Source organism: Typopeltis vanoorti, chromosome 4 (assembly GCF_054136105.1).
Source record: "Typopeltis vanoorti isolate ZY-2024b chromosome 4, IOZ_Tvanoo_1.0, whole genome shotgun sequence".
NCBI lineage: Eukaryota > Metazoa > Arthropoda > Arachnida > Uropygi > Thelyphonidae > Typopeltis > Typopeltis vanoorti.
In genome coordinates, this window is record NC_143552.1 from 137,119,876 (window position 1) to 137,145,345 (window position 25,470).

Below are 25,470 nucleotides of genomic sequence, written 5' to 3' on the forward strand. Positions count from 1 at the left end.
CTCTAGACATGGCATTTGACTGACTCTGGTATTCCACATAAGAAAGGCCACATTTAACCTCTCCTCCCTTTTGATAATATTGAGACCTCATCATGAGGCATCTCTTTTTGGACTGATTTACACCTCTTGGCTCCTCTCCTGGCATAATACATCCACAACTGCCTCTAAAAATCTTGATTATTTTCTACTCAAGACATTACTTCTGACTTGAACAACTCCTCACACTGTGTAAACCTGTCCTACTTTACAATATTGTTCTCACATATAGAGTGGTGCACCAAAATTCTCTAAAATAATTCATGCTATCCAGAAAAGGGTAATCTGGTAACTGGTAACCTCTCTCTCATAATCCTCATTCTCATGATGTTCTATCTCATGCCTCTTCTATAGATATTTCATAGATACTGTTCTGCTGAACTTTGATATCTAAGTTGCAGCACATAGGTTTAGATGTCGAGTTAGTCAACTGGTTCAGGATTGGCTGTCTGATAGGTGTCAGAGAGTTGTGTATGGTGGGGCAATATGAAGGAGACAGAAGGTTACAAGTGGGGTCCCACAGGGCTCAGTACAAGGACCTGTATTGTTTAATCTTTATATCAATGACATTGTCAATGGATTGGGGGGGGGGGCGGATATTCAGTTATTTGTAGATGGCGTGAAGCTGGGATGGGTTATTAGTAATAGTGCAGATGTGGCAGCCCTGAAAGAGGATTTTAATAAACAAGACAGATGGGCAAATGAATGGGGGAGAGTCGGTTTAATGCAGCAAAATGTAAAGTCTTGAGGTTTGGGACACATCGATGGGATGTTGCATACTCGATTGGAGGAGCTGCACTGGAGGAAGTAGGGGAGACAAGGGATCTGGGGTGATGATTGATAGAAAAACTGAAATTCAGGGAACATATTGCAAAGGTGGTGAAGGTAACCTAGAGGATTGCTGCAATACTGGGAAGGAACACTGACCTGCAGAGATAAGAGTTATCGTTCCATTGTATAAGACCCTGATTGGACCACACTCTATTGTTCACAAATTTGGTCCTCAGGGTTTGAAGGGGATAAATGAACTATGAAAAAGGTACAGAGGCAGATAACAAAGATGGTTTCAAGACTGTACAATGTTAGTTATGAGGATCGGCTAAGGGAATGTGGACTGCAGAGTTTGGTAGATAGAAGGAGAAGGTGATATGATTGAGACTTTTAAACTGTTTAGAAGTAGTTACAGTGTTGATAGTAGGAAGTTCTTTCACTTGGTAAAACAGCAGGAAGGAGCAATAACAAGGGGCCATTCCTGGAAGTTATGAAAGGAAGCTGTTAGCAAGAGGGTGAGGAGTGGTTTCTTTGCATGGAGGGGTGGTTGAACCCTGGAATGCATTGCTTGATAGAGTTGTGAGAGCAAGAACGGTCAATTAGTTCAAGGAGTGGTATGATAGACTGTGTGTTTCCTAGGAAGGACCTCTCATGATGAGTCTTTTGACTCAATGGAGGCCTGAATTATTATTCAGGCCTCCATGGAGCTGCTGTGATTCTTTCACTTTCTCTCAAGCAACTGCTGATCAACAAGTCAAGAAATATTGATTCACTAAAACATGCTGAACAAACGTTTTGTCTTCCTATTTCATTCCATTCCATCTACTTATGTGTTTTAGAACACTTTCCCACAGTTTTCTGTGAGGACTACGATCTCTACTTCTTCACAAAGACATATTAACAGGCTTTTTTCTTAAACACTTGCCCAAACATACACATGGTGCTGATGTGCTATATAGGTTTTACAACCTCTCATGTGGGAGTGATATATATAAAAAGGAAACTGTAGAATTCATTCTGGTGAAATCATTTTGTCAATTTTAGAAAACTGTTGACAAATATGAAAACAGTTTTAAGTGCATATGCAACAAAATTTCCTTTTTTTTTTTTTTCTAAATAAACTGTTTCATTTAAATTCCAATTCTACCCTCTTTCCCTTCATTTTCAGTACCCCATTCTGAAAACAGTAAATGCAAAACATTCACAATTTTCAGAAAGGTATAAATAAATTAAAGAAATTATATTCTTGGTTTCATCCTTTATCCAAGTGTAAGCAAACAAAGTTTGCGCATGAAAACCGGTCTAGGTAGTGGTTATTCCCATAATGCTATGCATTATGGGAAGGGCCACAACCCAGACTGGTTTCAACCTCTATTGAGGTCTCATTAGTGGGTGCCAGACCCAGAAGTGATACCAAGGTTGAAGTAATGAAGAAGTCATATTTCCATATACAAGTAGTCAAAAGGTGTCACATCTTATTACTAAAATACTCTGGATTAGAGATGGATGTTGAAAGTTTTTTCGCCTGGTTATACTATAAATAAAGATGATAAGAAATCTCTTTGTTTCATCCTTGATCCATGTGTAAGAAAATATGGGATACTACAAGGAAATTGATGTGAAGTCATTAGCCTCTATATACAAGTAGCCCAGTCATGCAGTGTTACTTCACATGCAAACGTTGTTTGCTTACACTCGGATAAAGGATGAAATATAATCTCATCTAACTAAGAATATAATTTCCTGGCATCTTTAATTTATAGTATAACCAAGTGAAAAAAACTTTCAAAGGTCTAAATACTTTTAACATAGATAGTTATTGGTTATCTGACACAGCATCCTCAATTAAGTGGTCATAACAAAACTCATTTATGTAGAAAAATATTATAAATGGATATTATATTATAGTTCTGATCAAGGGACATTTATTTAGTAATTGGTATTCTGCATCCAAGTCACTTATGTCAAGCCTATTATGTTACAGGCATTGTCTGACTTTGCTGTATGTTCTTAAGCTGCTTTTATGATGAAAAATGTCATCATAAAAGCAGTATTCAGTACAGAAAGAACTAACTCTGTATGAGACTAGCTAACTCACATTTAATTGGGGAGATAAAAGAGCCCATTTATTCCAAAGTATTCAAAATAAGGATAATAGAACGGGAAGAAGCACAGTAATAATACCACGTTTCTTCTTACCCCCTCCCCCCCATTTTTTTAAAACAAAGCAGCCTCTCTCACTCCAATTTGAACTAAAGAGAACATATGACAAACTCCTGATTTATGCCCAGAGTGGAAATTGAAAATGCTTTGTCTTCCATAGCAATTCTCCTACACATCTGACATCTTATCTTAATCCTCCCATATAGTGCAAAATTATTGTTATTAAGAGAGACCTCGGAATCATCGAGGGGAGGCCATACTATCTGCAGCAGCTGTCATACTTGTTCTTGATTTCATTAACACTACTTGCACACACACAGCATCCAATGGCAAGCCATTCCAATCACGCATCACCCTCCATAAATTGAAAAATTCCATCAATTGAAATCCTGTGTGATCCTTTCAGAAGTTTGTAAGTCTCAATCATATCACTTCTTTTTCTCCTGTTTGTAAGTGTCTGTGGTCTACAAATGCTCAACCTGTCTTCATAATCAGTATTCCCCAATTCTGATATAATTTTTAACACTGTCTCCACTGTATCAGAATCACATGTAAAGCAGGACATCAGACCTGCACGCAATAGTCCAAATGAGGTCTTATCAAGGCCTCGAGAGGAAAAATGACTTATCTTTGTGTGTCAAGGTTCGTTTCAACTTGGTAATTATTCTCTGAGTTGTATTTGCAACCTTTGCTATATGGCCCTGTAACTTCATCTTTCTATACTAAAACTCCAAGATCCCAGGCCTGATCAGTTTCTTCTCGCATAATTCCACTAATATAATGACATTGGGTATTTAATCACACCAGTGTGCATTACTTTACATTTAATAACATTGAACTGACAGCTATTTTTACGTCCATAATTCAAGCCTATTCAAATTATTCTGCAAATACTACATAACAGCCACATTCTTGATTACCTTGCCTATCTTTGCATCATCGGTAAATAGCTGTATGTCACCATCAAATCCTTCCCAAAGTCATTAATGTATAGATTGAATAACAATTGACCAAAGACTGATCAGGCTCACATCCCCTATATACCACTTTTTTTATGTCGGTCAGCCATCCTCTTATCCATAACAATATTTTATAATCCAATCCATATTCTCCAATTTATGCAACAGTCTTCCATGCTGTATTCTATCAAAAGCCTTGGTAAATATCCAAAAGTATCATGGTGTATCCGTTCCCTTTGTCTAATTTAACAGTAACATTACAGAATGTAAGCAAGTTGCTGAAATATGAAGAGGAGAGAATGGAAACAATAGGAGAGAGAGAATGGTAAGAGGTATAATGTATGGCAACTCAATGATCCATGGTGTTCAAGATAGGATGCGTGAGGAGTGTTTGCCAGGAGGAACAATAGAAAGGGTGGCTATGGCAATTAAGAGAGGTGAAAGGGTGGATGAGATGATTGTGATGGTAGGAACAAATGACTTGAGTGGTAATGTAAGTCGGGCAGCGAGAGATATGAGATTTTTGCTTGAGGCTGTACAGAAGAAGACAGAGAGAGGAAAAATAGTGTGCGTGTTGCCTAGGTATGATAATGATGAGCTGAGCAGAAGAGCGGTGATATTGAATGGCATAATAGCGAGAATGTGTGACAAGAGAGGACTGGTATATGTGGATGCTTGGAGTGCGTTTGAGGAAAGAGAGGAATTGTATGCGAGAGACCGCTTACATTTCAATGAGAAAGGACATAGGCATCTGGAGAGATTGCTGTTCTGAACGAGTCAGTGTGTCCCAATGAGGATGATAGCAGGGGTGGCCTCTTGTGGGAATGGATACTTGGGAGAAGGGAGATGATGTCAGGTAACACTGAGCCCAGTGGAGTCTAGAAGGGATAATGCTGGGTATAGACATAATGGCATTTATATGCTTTATACTAATGCCAGGAGTATCTGGAATAAAGGAGAGGAATTGGTGGCGCAGATACATCAGCCTGGCCAAAAATTATTGGGATCACTGAGACGTGGTTGACAGAAGTGGATATAATAACAGGAATAGAAGTCGCTGGGTATAGCATTTTTCGTCAGGAGGAGGGGAAAGCATGGTGGTGAGGTACTGCTTATGATAAGTGATCACCTATGTCCTCTAAGAGTGGAGACTTTGGAAGGAAGTGGGACAAATGATTTTGAGAGCATATGGTGTGAGGTAGAGGTAGGCAAGACAGGATATTTATTGGGGTGTTGCTACAGACCCAGGAGCACAGAGGATGGGGACCAGGAGATGTTTAGACAGCTAAGTTTGGCAAGTGCAAGAAGAATGATTGTTATGGGAGATTTTAACTACAGTAGTATAAATTGGAGAGAGGAAGATGCATGTAGCAATAGTGGAATGGAATTTCTAGAATTCTTGAGGGACAAATGTCTTAGGCAACATGTAACAGAGGGAACAAGAGGTTCAAGAGTTTTGGATTTGGTTATAGCATCAGAAGAGTTGATAATAACTGAGATGACATCTCTCCCACCAGTTGGAGAGAGTGACCATATGGTTTTGACTTGGAAAATGAATAGACATGCAGGAGTATCAAAGAGAGGGAACTTATGTGGAATTATAATGCAGGTGATTATAATAGTCTTAGACGTCAACTTCGGGAAGTTTCATGGAGGGAGGAATTGGAAGGCCGGGATATCATTAGTGTGTGGGAAATTGTGAAAGAATATTTGTTAGCAGCAATGGTAATTGTATACCACGAGTGAAGAAGAGGACACAATTTGGAGTAAAGTGAATGAGAAACAATATTAAACAGGAATTGCATGTGAAAAAGAGGCTATGGAAGAGATATAAGGAGACAGGTGAAGAGAGGATGCGTGAAGAATATAAGACACAGGCCAGAAGAGTGACTAGTGTGGTAAGGAAAGCGAAACTGGAATATGAGAGGAGATTGGCCCTAAGATCCAAAGAAAATCCTAGGGAATTTTTTAGCTATGTGGCCAGTAGGAGGAAATGACTGTGGAAGAATGATATTGTGGGATAAAAATGGGAATAGAGTGACTGATGCAGAGGACACAGTGGAATTGTTCAATGAACACTTTATTGGAGTATTTCATCCTAGAGGAGTCAGTTTTAATGCTAGAGGGATAGGGCTGGTTCGAGGTTTAGAGGTACAGGAGGAGAGTGTGTTTCAGATACCGAGTACTCTGGATGTCAGTAAAGCTTTGGGACTGGATGGTATTTCACCATGAGTTTTGAGAGAATGTGCTAGGGAACTGACAGTGTGCCTTTAACCTGGCTTTTCAATGAAAGTCTGGCTTCGGCAAAGGTGCCCAGGGAATGGAAGGACGGTAAGATAGTGCCATTGCATAAGGGTGGTAACAGACTGGAAGTGTCCAATTATAGGCCAGTTTGTGTGTCATTAGTAGTTAGTAAGATCTTGGAGAAAGTAGTGAAGGACAGTATAGGTTGAAAATAACAGCAGATGAGGGTAATGTTATCTGTGAGAGTCAACATGGATTTGTGAAGGGGGCGCTCTTGTTTTAGCAATATGCTAGCCTTTTATGATAAAGTTACAAGAGCATTAGATGAGGGGAAAGGCATATACTGCAATTTTCTTAGACTTAGCAAAGGTATTTGACAGGGTGCCACATGATAAGCTGATATTTAAGTTGCAGCACATGGGTCTGGATATTAGATTGGTCAACTGGATTCAGGATTGACTGTTTGATAGGTATCAGAGAGTTGTGTATGGTGGGGAAGTTTCAAGGAAGCAGTGGATTACAAGTGGGGTCCCACAGGCCTCAGTACTAAGACCTATATTGTTAAACCTTTATATCAATGACATTGTCAGTGGATTGCAAGGGGATATTCCGTTGTTTGCAGATGATGCAAAGCTGGGAAGGATTATTAGTAATAGTGCAGATGTGGCAGCCCTGCAAGAGGATTTGAATAAGCCAGATAGATGGGCAAATGAATGGGGGAGTATCGGTTTAATGCAGCAGAATGTGAGGTCTTGAGGGTTGGGAAACATCGATCGGACACTGCATACTCTATGGGAGGAGTTATACTAGAGGAAGTAGGGGGAGACAAGAGATCTGGGGTTGATGATTGATAGAAACCTGAAGTTTAGGGGACATATTGCAAAGGTGGTAAAGGTAACACAGAGGATTGCTGCAATTATGAGAAGGACACTGACCTGCAGAGATAAAAGGGTTATCATTCCGTTGTATAAGTCTCTGATCAGACCACACTTGGACTATTGTTCTCAGATTTGGTCCCCAGGATTTGAAGGGGATAAATTAACTGTGGAAAGGATACAAAGGCGGATGACAAAGATGGTTTTTTCAGGACTGTAGAAGGATAGTTATGAGGATCGGCTGAGGGAATGTGGACTGCAGAGTTTGGTGGATAGAAAGAGAGGTGATATGATTGAGACTTTTAAACTGTTGAGAGGTGGTTACAGGGTTGACACCGGGGAGTTCTTTCGCTTGGTTGAACAGCGGGAAGGAGTGATGACAAGAGGCCATCCCTGGAAGTTACGAAAGGAAACTGTGAGCAAGAGGGTGAGGAGTGGTTTCTTTGCGTTGAGGGTGGTTGAACCGTGGAATGTATTGCCTGATGGAGTGGTGAGAGCGAGAACGGTCAATGAGTTTAAGGAGTGGTATGATAGACTTTGTGTTTCTTAGGGGGGGGACCCCCCTCGATGAGTCTTGACAGACTTTAAGTTCTTAGGAAGGACCTCCCACAATGAGTCTTTTGACTCCATGGAGGCCTGATATATATAATAATAATAATAATAAATATGATCTTCCCTTAGTTAACCATGCTGTTCACTGCAAAGTAGTTTCTCTGTCAACCCATTTCTGTATGTGAGCCCTAACCAACTTTTCCAAAATTTTCACCATCACTCCAGAGATACTAATAGGTTGATAGTTGGATGCATCAGTCTTTGCACCATCCTTGTGCAATGGGATTACCGTGTTCTTTCACTCCTGTGGAATCTTCCCTGTCCTAAGACTCCTGGTCAAAGGAATAGCCAGTTCAGCCGAACACTTTTTTTTAGCATCCATGATGATGTCTTATCAGTCCTTATTGCTGAATTTTGTGCAACATATCTCTAGTACCTCTTCATCATACACCTGAGTTTCTTCATACAGTGAAGAGGGCGGTGAACTCAACATTGCATATACCAGGTTAATAGCTTTTAGCAAAATGGTTACTCATTAGTTGAACAATCTCTTCTGCATCAGTCATCTGCATTCAGTAGTTATTTTTTCATATTCATTCTTTTTCTTTCTTTTACTTGCAGCATAATAATAGAATTCTTTTGGATTGTCATTAGCTTGTTTCATTTCAACCAGTTTCTTTTTATACTTAGAGCCAGTTTAGCTTAGCTTTCTGTACAATTGTGACTTTCCTGGCCTCTTGTTTATAATTTTCGTAACTAACATTATCCTTATGCACATGGTATTCCTTCCACATTATCTTTTTCTTATGAATCTCTTATTTAATTGGATTACATGGCAATTTCACTCCTACCCTATTTATTTTTATTTTTTTATTATTATTATTATTAAGAGAGGCCTCCAGGGAGTCAGGGACTCATCAAGGGAGGTCACATACTACAAGCACCAGCTATCATACTTATTCTTGAATTCATTCACACTGCTTGCATTCACAACATTCAATGCCAATCCATTCCAGTGATGCACCACCTTATGAGAGAAAAATCTAGCCCTTACCCCTTCTTAGCATTCATTCTCAGCTTCCAAGGATGCCCTCTTGTGCTTTCCCCACCCCTTTATAAATTGAAAAATTCCATCAATTCAAATCCTGTATGACCCTTTCAGAAGTTTGTAAGTCTCAATCATATAACTCCCTATTTCTCCTGTTTGCTAGTGTCTGCAGTCTGCAAATTATTAATCTGTCCTCATAATCAGCATTCCACAATCCCGATATAATTTTTAACACTCTCCTTTGCAGTCTCTCCACTACAGAAACCAGGAGACCAGACTTGCACACAATAGTCCAAGTGAGGTCTTATCAAGGCCATGTAAAATGGCAAAATGACATCCTTACATGTAAACGTTCATTTCAGCATTGCAATTCTTCAAACACTAGAACATTGTGATATTGCAACATTTAAGTAGTTTTTAAGCAATTCCCATGAACTGTCAATATTCTTCCCACCCAACAACCGATACCATGGTGAAGAATCCAGCATACTCCTTAGCTGGTCATAATTTTATAAATTATGAAATATCCATACTACATACTAATACAATTCTCATAAAAGTAAGTAAAATAGTTAAAGGTTCACTTGGATATCGAAAAACACTGACAAATATGATAGGGAGGCTATAAAGAGAGATAATAACACAAACATCTGGATAACTGTGGACAGATCTGATCACCTGAATTTCTGGGGATGAAAAATGGAGAGTATCTGAAGATGAATGACCAACATGGTAACTAATTTGTAGAGAGAGATATTGAAGGTTTGTGAGTTACAAAAATCAGCAGATAGGTGAAAGAAAGAAGACATGATGGAAGAAACACAAATTACTGAAATAGTTTTATAAGATAGACAAAGAATTTTTCAATACATGGTGGAGAGGGAGCAAGGGGGTCACCATGGAAGTTGCATAAGAACATGGTTAGCAATGAAAAGGTCTAGATTTTTGATTAGAGAGTGGAATGAATTGTTCTAGGTAGTTGTGAGCTTAAGTAAGAAAGGCATTGTACGAATAATGGTCAGTGTGGGTCTTAAGAACTTAAAAAAAAACATAAAATATTTGCTCAAAAATGGGGGGGGGGAACCTCATTATTATTACAAAATATTATTCAACTTATGTCTCCTCATTTCCTATATATAGGAACCACCTTCCCCATCTGATGTTGTCAGAATGATCCAATGTCTATTTCATTTTCTCTATGCCAGCTTCCCATAATGCACTTAAAAAAATGCTGAAACACAAAATTTCAATTCTTCTTTTTTCTTTACACCAAGGTGTAAAAATAGTGCTCTCATGCTAAGCTTTCACTAATACACTGTCTAGCACGAACTTGCCTATTTGAATTGTAATGATTTTTCAATGTTTGATTGAAAATACATTGTTGGAGGTGGAAGAAATGAGAGATCTGGGGGTGATGGTGGATAAGGATCTGAAATTTAGGGCATAGCCAAAATTGTGAAGAAAACACAAAGGCTTCTGGGAATGATGCGGAGGACACTGACGTGTAGAAGTAGGGAAATTCTTGTTCCGTTGTATAAGGCTTTGATTAGGCCACACACATAGACTATTGTGCCCAGATTTGGTCACCTGGTTTTCAGAAGGATGAAGAGATGTTGGAAAGGGTCCAAAGGCGACTGACTAAGGTAGTTTCTGACCTCTGGAATGTCGAGTAAGAGGAAAAATTGAGGAGATACAATTTGCATAGTCTGGTGGATAGGAGGAAGAGGGGAGATACGATAGAGACCTACAAGTTGGTAAGGGGTTGTTATAGGATCAATGCTGGAGAAGTTCTACAGAAAATAGTGGGAGAACCAGAGGTTATTCCTGGAAACTGTATAAAGAAGGTGTGAGTAGGGGAGTGAGAGGCAGATTTTTTTTGTGCAGAGTTGTAAATGATTGGAATGCCTTGCCTGAGAGTGTGGTGTCTGCAGGGAGTTTGAATGTGTTCAAAGCACGGTATGATGAGCTGTGTGTGTGATAAAAGGACCTCCCAGATGAGTCTTTGACTCCATGAAGTCTTGGGTAATAATAATAATAATAATTAACTTTGTGTTCATATTTGTTTTGAAGAAGCCACCAGTTCTCTTTTTAGTGGCGAAACTGGTGGGTTTATTTATTTATGTAACAACTAATAAATTTCTGTTTTCTGTGTAAAATACTGTGACAACTCAGAAACAACTATTTGAAATAGTTGTCATACTTTGGCCATGGCCACTTCTGTAAACTAATTGCTTTACTTTCAACAGCTAAATTTACAAAATACATTAAGTCAATATGTTGTCTCTCCTGTGTGCCAGGATTAAATACATTTATATTTAATCACTACACATGGGAGAGGACAGTTCAAATATGATTTATCCCCCCCCCCCATACACATGACAGAATACAAATCTGACCACTTCTTCGCATACTTTCCTCAGTTCATGACCTTCTGACATCACCTACTATGTTGATATCACTGGCACTGACTTTCTCTTCATCATATACAAATTCTCACTTGTAAGCGAAACTACTGTGTTTGCATTGTAATGATATCCCTGTCCTCCCAGTTATTTTTTTCTATGAAATGAACTGACACATACACTGCTTGGAAAGAAGTCAACAGATACCACCATGAGCAAGGTTCATCGTGCCATGTAACGAGTCACATGATTGAAGCCAGTATAAATCAGAGGAAAATGATGATCCCCAAGTCAATGCAACTGTGTCCAGGTGAAATGGCTGTGAGAGGGGAACTGATGTAATTTGAAAGAGGTGGTGTGATAAGCGGCTGTGTTGCAGGCCTATATGTTCGGCAAATTGGGCCATCCAAAGTCAACAATCAGTAATACCATACTGAGATGGAAGTGCAGGGAGTCAACTGTAAGTGTTACCCGCAGTGGAAGATGCACCACTCACTAAACGTGACTGTAGGGTGCTATGAAGGATATGTAAAAACTGCCATTCACCGGCTGAAACATTGAATACATAGTTCCAGGCATCAACTGGAACACGAATCTGCACAAAAACATTCATAAATGAGGCTCACAACATGGGTTTCCATTGTAGGACTGCAATATGCAAACCTCACATTACCCAAATCAACATGCAGCATCTTCAGTGGTACAAAGGGCATGTATGGGACATGGAAGCTTGGAAAGCTGTGTTATAGAGCGAAAAATCATGTTACCAAGCAGATAAGCAGTAGTCTCTTACCAGAGTGCATAACCCAACTATGAAATTTGGATGTGGTGGTGTGATAGTATGGTCCTGTTTTTCCCAATTTGGCCTTGCACCTCTATTTATGGTGCCACAAATAATCCTCCAAGAGGTGTCTGAACATTTTGGACAATGCAATGCTTCCTACTTTGTGGCATTTCTACAGAACTAACCATTGTTACTTTTAGCAAGACAATGCACTGTGTCATAAGGCTGCTACTGTAACTGCATGGTTTGCAGACACAAACATCATCACATCTTAATTGGTCTCCACAGAATCCTGATCTTAATCCTATCTGTGGGATGAACCGGAGCATTGGGTGAGGCCAAGGGACATCTACCCCACAACAGTTCAGGATCTCATTATATGCATACATGAGGAATGGTCCAAAATTCCCATTGATTTGTGGAATTATACTTGTGGAAAGTATGCTTCATAGGATTGCTGCGGTCATCACAGCGAAAGGAGGTCCTGCTTTTTATTATGATGGGTACCATGGTTGTTTGTTCCTCACACTATGGTATCCATTAACTTCTTTCCAAGCAATGTACAGTAAATATAATATATAATATAAATCTAATTTTTCAGGCTCTTTGATCTGTTCCCTGAGAATTAGGTTTATATAAATAATAAATAAAATATACTTTAAAATGTTAACTATACAAAGTATTAACTACATCTTTCAGAAGGTAAAAACACCTTTATGAGTAGCTTCTAATAGAACCACTAGGCAATCATAGAATGACTGATACTAGGAAGATGTGTTGTTGTAGGATCCTAGGCTATTCTTTGTCAATTTTTTATGTAAGGTAAAGTGATCTCTGTAGTTGTTTTATTGATGACCTCTCTGGTTACTTAAACTAGTGATCTACTGTTTATCTGACCACAGTGGGAAGGCAGTTTGTCATTCTGATAATTGAAAGATCGGTTAAGTAGAGTAAAATTACAGGGTGCTCCACCATAAGTCAGTTGACATACATGGGTTTGGTTAAGTGAAGGTCATTGTCTTGAAGGTCAGATAAATGGTAATCACCATATATATATTATTTTTGTAACTCATCCATCTTTAATGGGATCTCCTTTACATATTTAAACTCCATATTTTGTTTATTTCTCATTTGACATAGAGTATGAGTTCTTACCTTCTATTTACGCAATCAACTATTCCTCTGCCAATGGCCATTCAATGAAAATGCCATCAGTGGTGGTATCCTTCTGAAGTCAATCATTCTGAAAGATTCCATGTAATGCTGATAAATTGTGGTGAGATTCATGCTACATGCTACCAAGTCCATCACCAAACTATCTTTCTGTGTCATGTAAACAAAAAATTGTTTCAACAATACTGGAATGGTCTAATTGTGTGGTGGAAAAATTCATGTCAGTATCATTGCTGGATACATTTTTGAATAGGCTAAAACATCCACAACCGAATTCCCCCCCCCCCTCCCACACACACACCAAGAAAATCAAATTTTTGGATGTATGAGTTGGAAGAATTAAAATTAGGTTTATGTAACTGCTAAAGTCCTTGATAAGATTGTGTGAAGTCAATATTTAAAGTTCTGTAGGTGTTGTCATCTTTCATTTTGGTCATGTAAGCATTCCCATTTAAATTATGGAATCACCTTTAATCACTGTCAGTCTTTGTTGTTGCATACCTTCTTTAATGATGCTAATATTTTAGCAACGTTACTAAGGTGAATGATGGTTTAGAATGAAAAGAATTGCTGTGCCCTAAATGTGTAATGAAAGTAGACATCATAATTATGATGTCTACTTTCATTACACATTTAGGTAGAATGAATGTGTATTTCATTCCACATTCATTCTACTTTGGTTATGATGTCTACTTTGGGGATATTTCTATGAGATAATGCAAAGTTGAAACCTTTGGATAAAATACTCCGTTACAGGTTGTATACAAACATGGACTATAAGTAATTACTAAAATAAAGAGCCAGAAGGCTTCAGTTCAGCGCATTAAAATTATATAAGTCAGGTGGATATTAGATCCAGCATTATTTCAAAGCCGAATGTAGAAACTATGAAAGCTTAATAAGGTAAGTTGACCAGAGAGCTTATGGGAATACATTCCCTGGCATTCAGGAGTTGCCTTAGTATGGACCACATATAGAAGGCAGGTGCAGCCCAAGTGTCTATATATATTCGCCTTTTATTAGTCCATTTCGATAAGGTTTCACTGACCTGACAGCTGTTTTGAATTCTGGTTGGTTCTCCTCAGAGATCAGGTAGAAACCTTAGGAGAGCAAAAAAAACTCTTTACACACTGACTGAGAGTTCGCTTATGAAAAATACATCAGACATTTCAAGTTCATTAGTACCGAACAAGAGTTTTTGCTCTCTTAAGGTTTCTATCCGATCTCTGAGGAGAAGCAACCAGTTCGAAACAGCTGTCAGGTCAGCAAAACTTTATCAAAATGCACCAATATATAAGGCAAATTATATATATAGAGAGATGCTTGGGCAGCGCCTATGTCTTCTACATGGTCCATACTAAAGCAACTCGCAAATGCCAAGAAATGTATTCCAGTAAGCTCTCTGGTCAACTTATCTTACGAAACTTTGATCATCTCTACATTCGGCTTTGAAATAATGCTGGATCTAATGTCCACTTGACTTATATAATAGATTACAAGTTTATTTCTATAAACATTTCCATTCATATTTATTACAAAATTTGTTAATTGTGATATTTTAAAATTTTTATATGAAATTTGTGACTGCTAATGAACCAATCCAAAAACCTAAGCATAAACACCATTTCTGAAGATTACAACAGCAAATTCAGACAATGTGGAAATTTGAATAACTGACAATTTCGAGTAGAAACGGGTACACATTCAAATTTTTGAATTGCACACAAAGGGGTCACATGGTAGCACTCAACACAATAAAAGGCACTAAACAAATTGTGTTTCATGAAGGAATAAAGTTACAAATTTGGATTTTTTGTAATATCTCAAAGACATCACCTAGATGATTTCATATGGAGAAAAATTATGGAAAGCTTGAAAAGGCCACAGAATTACTCCTATTGCTAGAGTTTGGAATCTCAAATAGCATTGTATCCAGGCTCACGTATGACGTGGATATCTCCAACAAATTGAGGCAAAATGTCTGCAACACTTAGGCGTATAGTCTGCACCTCTTTATCCACAGCTCACTGTAGAGAACGTTTGTGGAGTTGTATTCATAAAAATTGGTCACAACAACACACCAGTGGGCTAACGTACTCTTTACAGATGAATCGTTTTACTCTTTCCTCTGATTCCAGACAGCACTTGATTTGGCATGAAAGGGGTACTACTTACCATCACAAAAATGTTCTTGAAAGGGGGATAGATATGGCAGTTCTAGGATCATGGTGTAGGGAGGCGTTATGCTTAACGGATGCAAGCTACGAGTGCTGGAAAAAAGGGAATACGAGGCCCACATTATATTGGAACAAAGTTCAACATCCTGTTCGATTGTTCCATAGTGCTGTAGGCAAAAAATCCATTTTTATGGATGAAAATGCCACACCACATTATACATGAGCAGTAGAGATACTTCTGGACACTGAGGATATTAACTGAATTGAGTGGCCAGCACGCTCTTCCCAAATCTTAACTGAATAAAACACATTTGGGATGCAATAAGGAGATGCTCTGGTGCTCAAAATTCCTCTCCAGAAAACAAACAAGGCCCACTCCTCCTTGCTCTGAAGGAGGAGGAGTGGGTCAGTTTGCCTGAAGAACTCCCAAATCACTTGCAATTTGTGGTGGACATATTTCATACTGAAATTCTCTCCACATAATTTTCTGTAAGCACTGTACATTAATTCCTTAAACATGTCCTTAAGAAAATTGTAACTTTTGCCAAAAATGTCTTGCAATTTAATTTGTACAAAATTTATAACACATTTTTTGTGTAACATAATTTATGTCCATATTTAGCTATAGTCACAAAAAAATTTTTATATACAGGATGAACTACATAAAAATGTAGTTCATCCTTACTTTTTGGACACCTGTGTATGAGGGTGGTCTGAACAGTTCTCAGCCTCGATCACAGATGTGAACACTATCGGCAAGATTTTTTTCTAAGTTGGTACATCTGTCATAAGCATCCATATGAAATTCAAGTCATTCTATCCAGTAGTTTTTTTTATACAGCTGTCTGAAGCAAAAGTGTTTGTATTCCTTGAAATGGATAGAATTGAGTATCATGTGGTTATAAAATTCTTTGTAAAAGAAGGTTTAATGCCAAAAGAAATTCATTTGAAGTTAATAAAAGTTTATGGGCACTCTCCTTCGTTTTCGACAATTAAGAAATGGGGTGCAGAGTTTAAACATGGCCGAATCGGCTTTGAAGATGATCCATGAAGGACGTCCAAAAAGTGCAACAACACCAGAAATCATTGATCAAGTGCACAATATGGTATTGTCAATTTCATGCACTTTGGCGAGTCAAAGTGCATGAAATTGCTGAGACTATAGGATAGGGGTGGCCAACTGTGTCCTTTTGAAGCCATGATAATTCTGGTGAGACTTAAAAGAGTCGCAACCTTTGACCGATGGTACAGAAGTGAGCGTGAAGAGGATATAACGAGCTTGTAAGAACTGCTTTTGAATAATTACACACCTAATTTTAAGAAGCTTACTAAGGATATTGATACAAACAAGGCTTCTACTCATACACAAGTAATTAAAATTGTGTTTCAACTTTAAAATTATTCTGATGTGTTTCGAATTAAACGCATAAACACATTAAATGATTTTAATGTGTTTCGAATTAAACTTTTTTTATTGCAGTAATTTTTATTGACCTTGTTTTTCTTTCTTTTTTTATTTTGTTCCTCTTTTTTTTTTTGTTGTCTCCTCTTTTTATTTTTTCCTGGTAGATCATGAAGAGCCTAAATATTTTATACATTTTTTCTTTTCTGAAAGACAGGACACTTACTTCTTCCTCTTCTTTGGTGCTTCAATCCGAAGATTGGTAGTTATAGCAGCACATCATACCATCCTGTTCTGTGATCTCCTCATAACTCCTAGCACCAGTTACCATCATTATGTTATATTTATATATATGAAATTCTTGGTCTGCCTCATGGCCTCTTTCCTTCTACAGCAAGAAACTGTGGGCCGTGGCCCCCCTTGGGGGCAGCAAGTTTTGAAAACAAATTTAAAATGTTTTAAGACTAAGTAGATTTTTTTTTATCTTAAAAGAAACGTATTTAAGTTTTATTTTTTTATATTTTAATGGAAAAAAATCGTACATTGGTGCAGGTTCACAAATGTTGCTTCCTGCTTATTTCGGCGCTTAATGAATATTAGTAATTATATGCTTATTCATATATAAGTTTCATTTCAAAGCAGAAATCTAAGAATTGCAGTTTCACCTGATATTGACTTTTTGTTAGCAGTATTGAAACACATCCATCACATTAAATTGTTATTAAACTTCTTTTATGTTTTTAATTCTTTATTACTAATTTTTTTGTTTCATGTGCTTGTACTGCAAATGTACAATAACAATATATCTATCTATATAAAAATATTAAATAATGTGCCATGTCAAATGCGTATGTAAGATGCTAAAGTAATATTTGCATTTGGTTTTTGCAATATTCGCTGTGTATGTTTTGTAATGAATATAAATACAATAAATATTATAATAATATGTCTATATTATGATTTTTTTCCGAGGGCAGCAGTGAAATATTTTAATTTTTCCAAAGGGGGCCCTGGCATCCAGAAGTTTTGGAAGCACTGTTCTACAGTCTACCCCCATGCCTCCAATGGTGTCCAATTACTTTTTCTTCTCCTATTGATGTGTTTCATTAATGAACTCTTGTCATGAACTATATTTAGAACTTGTCCAACTAATTTTCATCATTTTTCTCCAGCACCAAAGTTCAAATGCCTCCAACTTTTTTGATGTCGTGTTTTGTTAGAGTCCAGGCCTCACAACCATATAATGCAATGCTTCATGTGTATATTTTCACTAGCCTTTTTTTGAGCTGAATGCTAAGTTCTTTACTGCTGAAAATGTTTCTTCTGTTGTAGAATGCTTTTTTGGCTAGGATTATTCGTGCTTTAATATCTGATTGGTTTCTTCCATCTTCTGTGATAAGACTGCCAAGATATTTAAAAGAGGATACCTGTTGTATTAGGTTATTTCCAGGTTTATTTTAATTGGATTTGCTTTACTTGTCCAAGATATTTAAAAGAGGATACCTGTTGTATTAGGTTTTTTTCAGGTTTATTTTAATTGGATTTGCTTTACTTGTAATTAATAATTTTGTTTTCTTATAATTAATTTTTAGGCTGTATTGTGTAAAAATTTCTTCCATCTTTGTCAGGGTGGATTTCAGTTTGTTTTCATTATCAGCTATAACTGCTATATCATCCGTGAACTGTAGCCAGTTAATATCAATTCCATTTATCTTAATTCCTTTCTATTAGTTCTTTCAATTTATTTATTGCATCTTCAATGTAGAGATTAAACAGTATGGGTGAAAGAGAGCACCCGTCTTACACCTCTACATATTCTTGCTATTGCGGTTTTCGTTTTATTGTTGGCTGTTTCTATTAGGGCTTCTTGATGCTTGTAAAGATTAAATATGAGCCTTCTATATCTCTAAAATACCTTTGTTTTTAGGAGGTGAAACATTTGGTTCCAGTCAATACTGTCGAAGGCCTTCTCCAAGTCAAGAAAGACTATCAGAGTATTTTGATTCTTCTCAAATCTTCTTTCAATAACTGTTCTTAGAGCTATAATTGCTTCTCTTGTTCCCTGAATCCAAACTGGTCATTGCCAACATATTTTTCAACCTTCTTTGTTAGTCTTTTTTGTATAATTTTGAGTAGTATTTTCGAAGCATATGATATTAAGCTTATTGTTCGATGATTTTTACACTTGTTTGCATTATTTACTTTAGGAATGGGTATGATAGAGCATTGTGTAAAATCTTTGGGTATGATACCCGTTTCATAAATATCCTTTATGATCTTGAAAAGGTATGACTTAGTTATGTTTCCTGAGTATTTTATTAATTCTGAAGGAATGTTATCAATGCCTGATACCTTGTTGGTTGACAATTCATTCAGTGCCCATTCAAATTCATCTTTTAATATAGTTGGATCAATTTCTTCCACATCTAGTCTTGTTTCATCTTCTATAGCCTTGGCGTCTAGATCTTCTAAGTACTCCTTCCATCTTTCTGAAATTTCTTCTTTATCTATTAGTATATTCCCCTGTTTATTTTTGATAATTATACTTCTTGTCTTGTTGGCTTATTCCTTTCATAATGTAAGCTTTATCGATTCTCCCAGTCTGTTAGATCTTCTATTTCTTTACATTTCGCTGTAAACCATTGTTCTTTTGCTTCTTTACACTTTTATTATTATTATTATTACCACGGGCTACTCCAGGAGTCCTTAGACTCATCGAGGGAGGCCCTAAACATCATGTTCACACAGCTGTTCAACATTCTCACAGTATCTATCATACCTTGCCTTGAACTCGCTCACTGTCATAGCACCCACAACAGACTCTGGCAGCTTATTCCACTCATTTACCACTCTAAAAGTAAAGAACCCAGCTCTAACACCCCTGCTAACCACGCTCTTGCCCAGCTTCCATGGGTGTCCCCTAGTTCTCCCACCACAAGTCCTGATCTCAAAAATATCATCTGAATTAATCCTATAGAATCCTTTTAGCAATTTGAATGTCTCAATCATATCTCCCCTTTTTCGCCTATCAACTAGCTTCTGCAACCCACAAATCTTCAACCTGTTCTCATATGGTGCATTCCATAGACCTGCTATCATCTTAGTCACTCGCCTCTGGATCCTCTCAACCTCCTCCCCATCAAGAAGGAACCGAGGTGACCAAATCTGGGCACAGTAGTCGAGATGAGGTCTTATCAGGGCTCGGTACAGAGGTACAATAACTTGTTTTTCTCTGCTCGTTAATGTATTTTTCAACAACCAAGTGAGTTGATGAGCTGATTTTGCTACTTTCGCAATGTGCCCCCTAAACTTCATCTCCCTATCCACCAACACTCCCAAGTCCCTGGCCTCATCAATCTCTTGGAGTACAGTTCCACCAATGTGGTATACTGCTGCTAATCTTTTCACTCCAAAATGCATAACCTTACATTCTGTCACATTAAATTGACATCCATTCTCCTTAGTCCAGAACTCCAATCTATCTAAGTCATCTTGCAAGACTTTGACATCTTCTGCATTCACTATCGCCCTACCCAACTTTGCATCATCAGCGAACAAATGAACTGTCCCACTCAGACCATTCCCTATATCGTTAATGAACAGATTAAACAGCAGTGGTCCAAGAACAGAACCCTGTGGCACACCACTAGTCACAGGCCGTTTTTTGGACTCTACTCCTGAATAAACTACTCTTTGATATCTCTCCATCAACCACCCAGCTATCCATCTCACCAACCCTATATCCATTCCCATATGTTGTAGTTTACGGATTAGAATTCCATGTGGTATCCTGTCAAACGCCTTTGCCAGGTCCAGCAGTATCACTGTAAACCCATTTCCCTTATCCAGTTCAGCCGTCACCCTGTTATAAAACTTCAGCAAGTTACTGAGGCATGATCTACCCTTCACAAAGCCATGTTGTCCTCTGTACAGTATCTCATTTTCATCAATCCATTCCTGTATTTTTCCCTTGACTACTTTCTCCAAGACCTTGACAACGACTCCTGATATGCTGATCGGTCGGTAATTTGCAACCATAGTCTTGGATCCTCCTTTATGCAGTGGAACTATTTTCCCCTCTTTCCACGCCTTCGGGACTAAGCCAGACCTGAGACTCAGATTAAACAACATGGTCAAGGGCACTGATAATTCATTAGCCGCTTCATGCAAGACCCGTGCCGGTATACCATCCAATCCCACAGATGTATTCACATTAAGGTTCTGTAATAGACTATTCACCTCCACTTCATTCATCACAATTCCCATATAAACTAATGGTTCATTCATTTTTTCAACGTCACCACCTGGATGATATACTTTTGCAAAGTGCGCGCTCAGTAACTCTACTATATCGACTGGTTCAGTGAACTCTTTACCATCGTCATTCCTTAAAATCATTTTGCCATGTACAGTTTTTCTCTTGCTTGCAGCATATTGAAAGAACTGTTTGGGATTCTCTTTTGCTTGCATAGCTAGTTTCCTTTCATAATCGGCTTTTGCTGTTTTCACCACACTCGTTACCCTTCTAGCCTGTACTTTATACCGTTCGTGTGCCTGCAGGTCACCCCTTTCTTTAAATTCCCTCCATAGTTGTTTCTTTTTTTGCAGCTCAAGCTTAATGGTGTTATTCATCCATTTAACCCCTCCTTGTTTCACTATTCGGACCTTAGGTATACAATCAGCCATAACCTCTTGTAAATGCTCTTTGATCACTTCCCATGCTCTATCGACGTCCAGCCCTTGCAGTTGTACATGCCATGGCACTGATCCAAGCAATCTCCTAAGCTTGTCATACTTGCCAGCACGGTAATTAAAATAATTAATGCCAGCAGCACCCAGGTTTCCAAGATGGGCACCCTACCAAGTACTCACTGGGCTCAGGTTTGCTTAACTTCAGTGATCAAACGAGAACTGGTGCTTTCAAACCGATGTGGCCGCTGACTACTTATTGCCTTTCTATTTATCATATTTTTTATGTTTATATTTGTCTTTGCTTTTTTCCTTTAAGGAGGTTTTGTATTTCCTTCTTTCATCTATTAGATCTAGAATGTCCTGGATGATCCATGGCTTTTTTATTTGCTTGTGCATTAATCCTATGCTGTCGTTTGCAGCTTTCATGATTGTATCCCTTCAAATGAGTCCATTTTTCCTCTATGTTTTTCTTTTCCCCTCTCTCTCTCTCTCTAGTTTTAATGCTTTCATCAGTTTGCTGTTTATAGTTTTCCTGTTTTCAGGTTATATTTATGTTCCATTTGGGCCTTTTCCTTGGTTGTGACAGCTTTTTAAATTTCAGATTACATTTCAATAAAACCAAATTGTGGTCACTATCAACATCAGCTCCTGTGCCAAAGGAATTTCATTAGTGCCAAAAGAAATTATGGCACTGAAATTCCTTTAAATTTCTTTTACTTATAATGAAGAAACATATCACAATCACCATAGTTCTGTTTCATATTGTTGATGAATAAACTACTGGTTAGTAAGTGTCCTGTATTTCAGAAAAGAGAAAATGTATAAAATACTTAAGCTAATGGAAAATGTTTATTGAAATAAACATTTATGGTGAAGTGCCTGTGTAGTCTTGTGGTAACACTTCTGTATTAATAATGTTAGGCATCCAAAAGAAAGACCATTTATCATCATTAAGCAAAACTTGCAATGAAACTGTTTCAGAGACAGCATATCATCCACCCTGTGACTCATTCATTTGCAGTACTCCCCACTGAGTGAATAGCTATGTTATTCTTGCATTTTATTATTATTCACAGGTTGAATAATGCAAACAAAAGACCAAGTGACATAAGCAACGCAGCCATTGATCTTGAGATGAAATTGAATCTCTAATTCTGAAAGTGATTAAGTCACTGAAAGCCTATCACGTGATGTCTTTAAAACTACATTGACTGAATGTAATCATTAGATGAGCTTGCATTAAAGAACTCATGATCTGAATCACTGAAATCCACTATTATAAATGTTTAATATCTGAAAATTGTTTTAAATTTATTTTCTTTCTTTGTCAGAAACAATTTTAAATTTCCCTTTAAGAACTTATGACAATGCGCAATTTCTAGCTTACCAACTTCTATTGGATACCAGAAGATTCAGATGCCAATCTAGCTTATGGATGTTTTGACTTAGTCCTCCAGAATACAATCAGTAAGTCATGGACTGCCCATACTCATTTTAAGTTACTGGTAATTACAAGCAATCCCTGACTTACGTAAAACTGAAATTCACACAAATATCATGAAAGGGCTATGAAAAAAAAATTTGAGTTACAAAAATTTTAAATTACATGCATGCCACTTAACAGCAGTCATCTGCAAGGCAGGGAGTCCATATAGTGTATGCTTTCCTTACTATTGAACTTGGGAATGTGCATTTGCATTCATATACTTTCAGAATTTTTAGTGTGCATGCACACAGGGGGTAGAGTACAATTATGACTAGAAAAAGGAATGAAAATGGAAAAGTTAGCCCATGCATAAGCATGGGCTCACTTTTTCCATTTACAATGCACCAAATCGATGTAGAGATGAAAATTATAATGGGGAAAAAATTGTCTAGTATAATTATCTTTTAAAATTTCTGTACCATGTACATATGTTCTGCTGCATATTTAGAAGTTTAAGTTGATTTTTGTGTCACAGCAGGCATTTGTCTTTACAAAGTCCCCCATGTTGTGTGCACACAAACACAACACTCTTGAACGCCATGCTTTCATATCAATGCTTTTTATAACAAAAATTTCTGGATAATGTGGTAAAGATGTTTTAACTTCAATATGAAGGTGGATAAAGAAATTAGATGATGGATCCTAAAGCCTTAAAAGTCCAAAGAGAAATAAATGAGCACTTTATGAAGTGCTTGTCATTTTTGATCATTTCATACAGAAATTATCTGGCCAAATAACTTTCCTCCAATTTCTCATACTATTTGTACTGTATTATATTACTCTGCATTAATAATTACATAATGAAATTGGTTTGTGTGTGCATCCTGTGAATGAAATAAACAGAAATAACCTTTAAAGCATGTTAATGGACAAGGGGTTAAATTTGACTTGTGTAAATTGAGTTGAGACAGTTTTTGGAACATAATTCTTAAGTTGGGAACTGTGTATAATTAACTTTCCTAATAGTTTTCTTTATTATGAAAAAAGTTCAAAATCCTGCTCAACTGTTAAATAAGATATTAAATGAAAAACAGATAAACTATGTGTATTTTGTTATTTAGATAACTCAGTGAAATAAGTGAATGAAGACGACCTGTAAAAAAATAAATGGCAACTTTTTTTTTTAGAAAAAAATAAAGCATCAGGGGTTACAGAATGTTTCTACCATTTTATTTTGAAATGAAAAATGTAATGTTTTACCATACTGGTAACAATTTCAGACTACACTCAATTTTTCACTGATGGATTTCACCAATAAACACTTTGTAAAGTGGGGTTTGGAGTGCGTATCAGGTTCACTGAATGGACATGCAAACACAACAGTTCAGCCTTATGACTGTCGTCAGCCTAACTTCATAAATAGCATTGTTAAATACTGATCATGGAAATATCTGAATAAAATTCATGTATCAGAAACTGAACATTAATGTGAATTGGGTCATTAACCCTAACTGATCTCTTCTGCACCAAATCAAGGATTCTTAGGGAGTTTAAGACACCCACTCCAAGTATGAGATTCAGTAGTTTCAAGACTTATACTAAAATCCATCAGTGAAAAATCAACTCCACATACAAGCAATCATAAAATCTGCACATCAATGCTTTGTGTGCATGCAGGCAAATAGATTTAGCTGTTCAGAAGTAGTCTCAAGTAAATGAAAAACCTAATTTTTTGGATATGTGATATATCTGATGCTTCTCTTAGAAAGAGTGATAGTTAAGTTATCCCCCCCCCCCCAAAAAAATTTCACTCTGTTGTCTGTTTCGACTATCTAGAGATTGGGATATTGCCAAAAGGATGATCACAAGTGCAAGGTTCTTTTTCTAAATAAAAAAAAAAGAGAGAGAGAACTTTTCTAACAATGAAAGTAATGAGGTTATCAGGACATTTAAAGATCAGATTTTTGTGTTGTAGACATTACTATTTTAGAAGTTTTGTTGATTCATGTAGATTTATTGAATGAAAAAGTGTAATATGCTATCATCATCAAACCTCCATCACACATAATACAACCAGAGAGAAATTTAGAACTTAGTCGCTAAATCAGAAGACAGACCAAAACACAAAAGCTTATTCACCAAGTTTTTATGCTTATTGAGTAAGCACAACTCTTTTTTTTAAATAACTATTGTCAAAAAAAAAGAAGTGTTGGATCTCTCCGTATCCAATGTAACTTCGAAACACCACTTGTACCGCATACTGAAAGAAATAACGAAAAGTAAACAGAGTTTCTTTTATCTCCCACCTAAGTGCCTAGAAACAGGCTTGGCATTTCCTCTGAGAGTTATATGTCCCACAACTCAATCCCTGCTTGCATTTTACACTCCTGACTAGCTTTCTCGTCTGATGGTTAATGCCTGTTGGATGGTGGATATGTTAAGAGTGACAAAGTAGTTCACCAACGTGAAAGTGTAAACAGAAAATCTGGTCACCATAGCTAGACAGCTTTCAAGCATATAACCAGAACATCAAATCTTTCCATCAACATAAACTAGGGTTTAGACACAGAATCTATAGTTCCCCTTTTAAGCACAAACATGTTTTCTGTATGCATGTATATGCAAAACAAATGGTAGTACTATTTCTTTAGCCTCTTTCCATCCATGCTGGATATAGGTTTTCTCCTTGCCAGTTTTTTCTGTCTTTAGCCAATGTCCACCATCCCATGTCAAACCTTTGTGAATCATCTCCCCATCTTGTTCTCT

At 37.3% G+C, this 25,470-nt stretch overlaps 1 pseudogene; it reads right to left on the reverse strand.

Annotated features, from left to right (window-relative positions):
• Window positions 1-21,409: 21,409 nt before the first annotated feature.
• LOC150107701 (5S ribosomal RNA) lies at window positions 21,410-21,528 on the reverse strand (annotated as a pseudogene).
• Window positions 21,529-25,470: the final 3,942 nt, after the last annotated feature.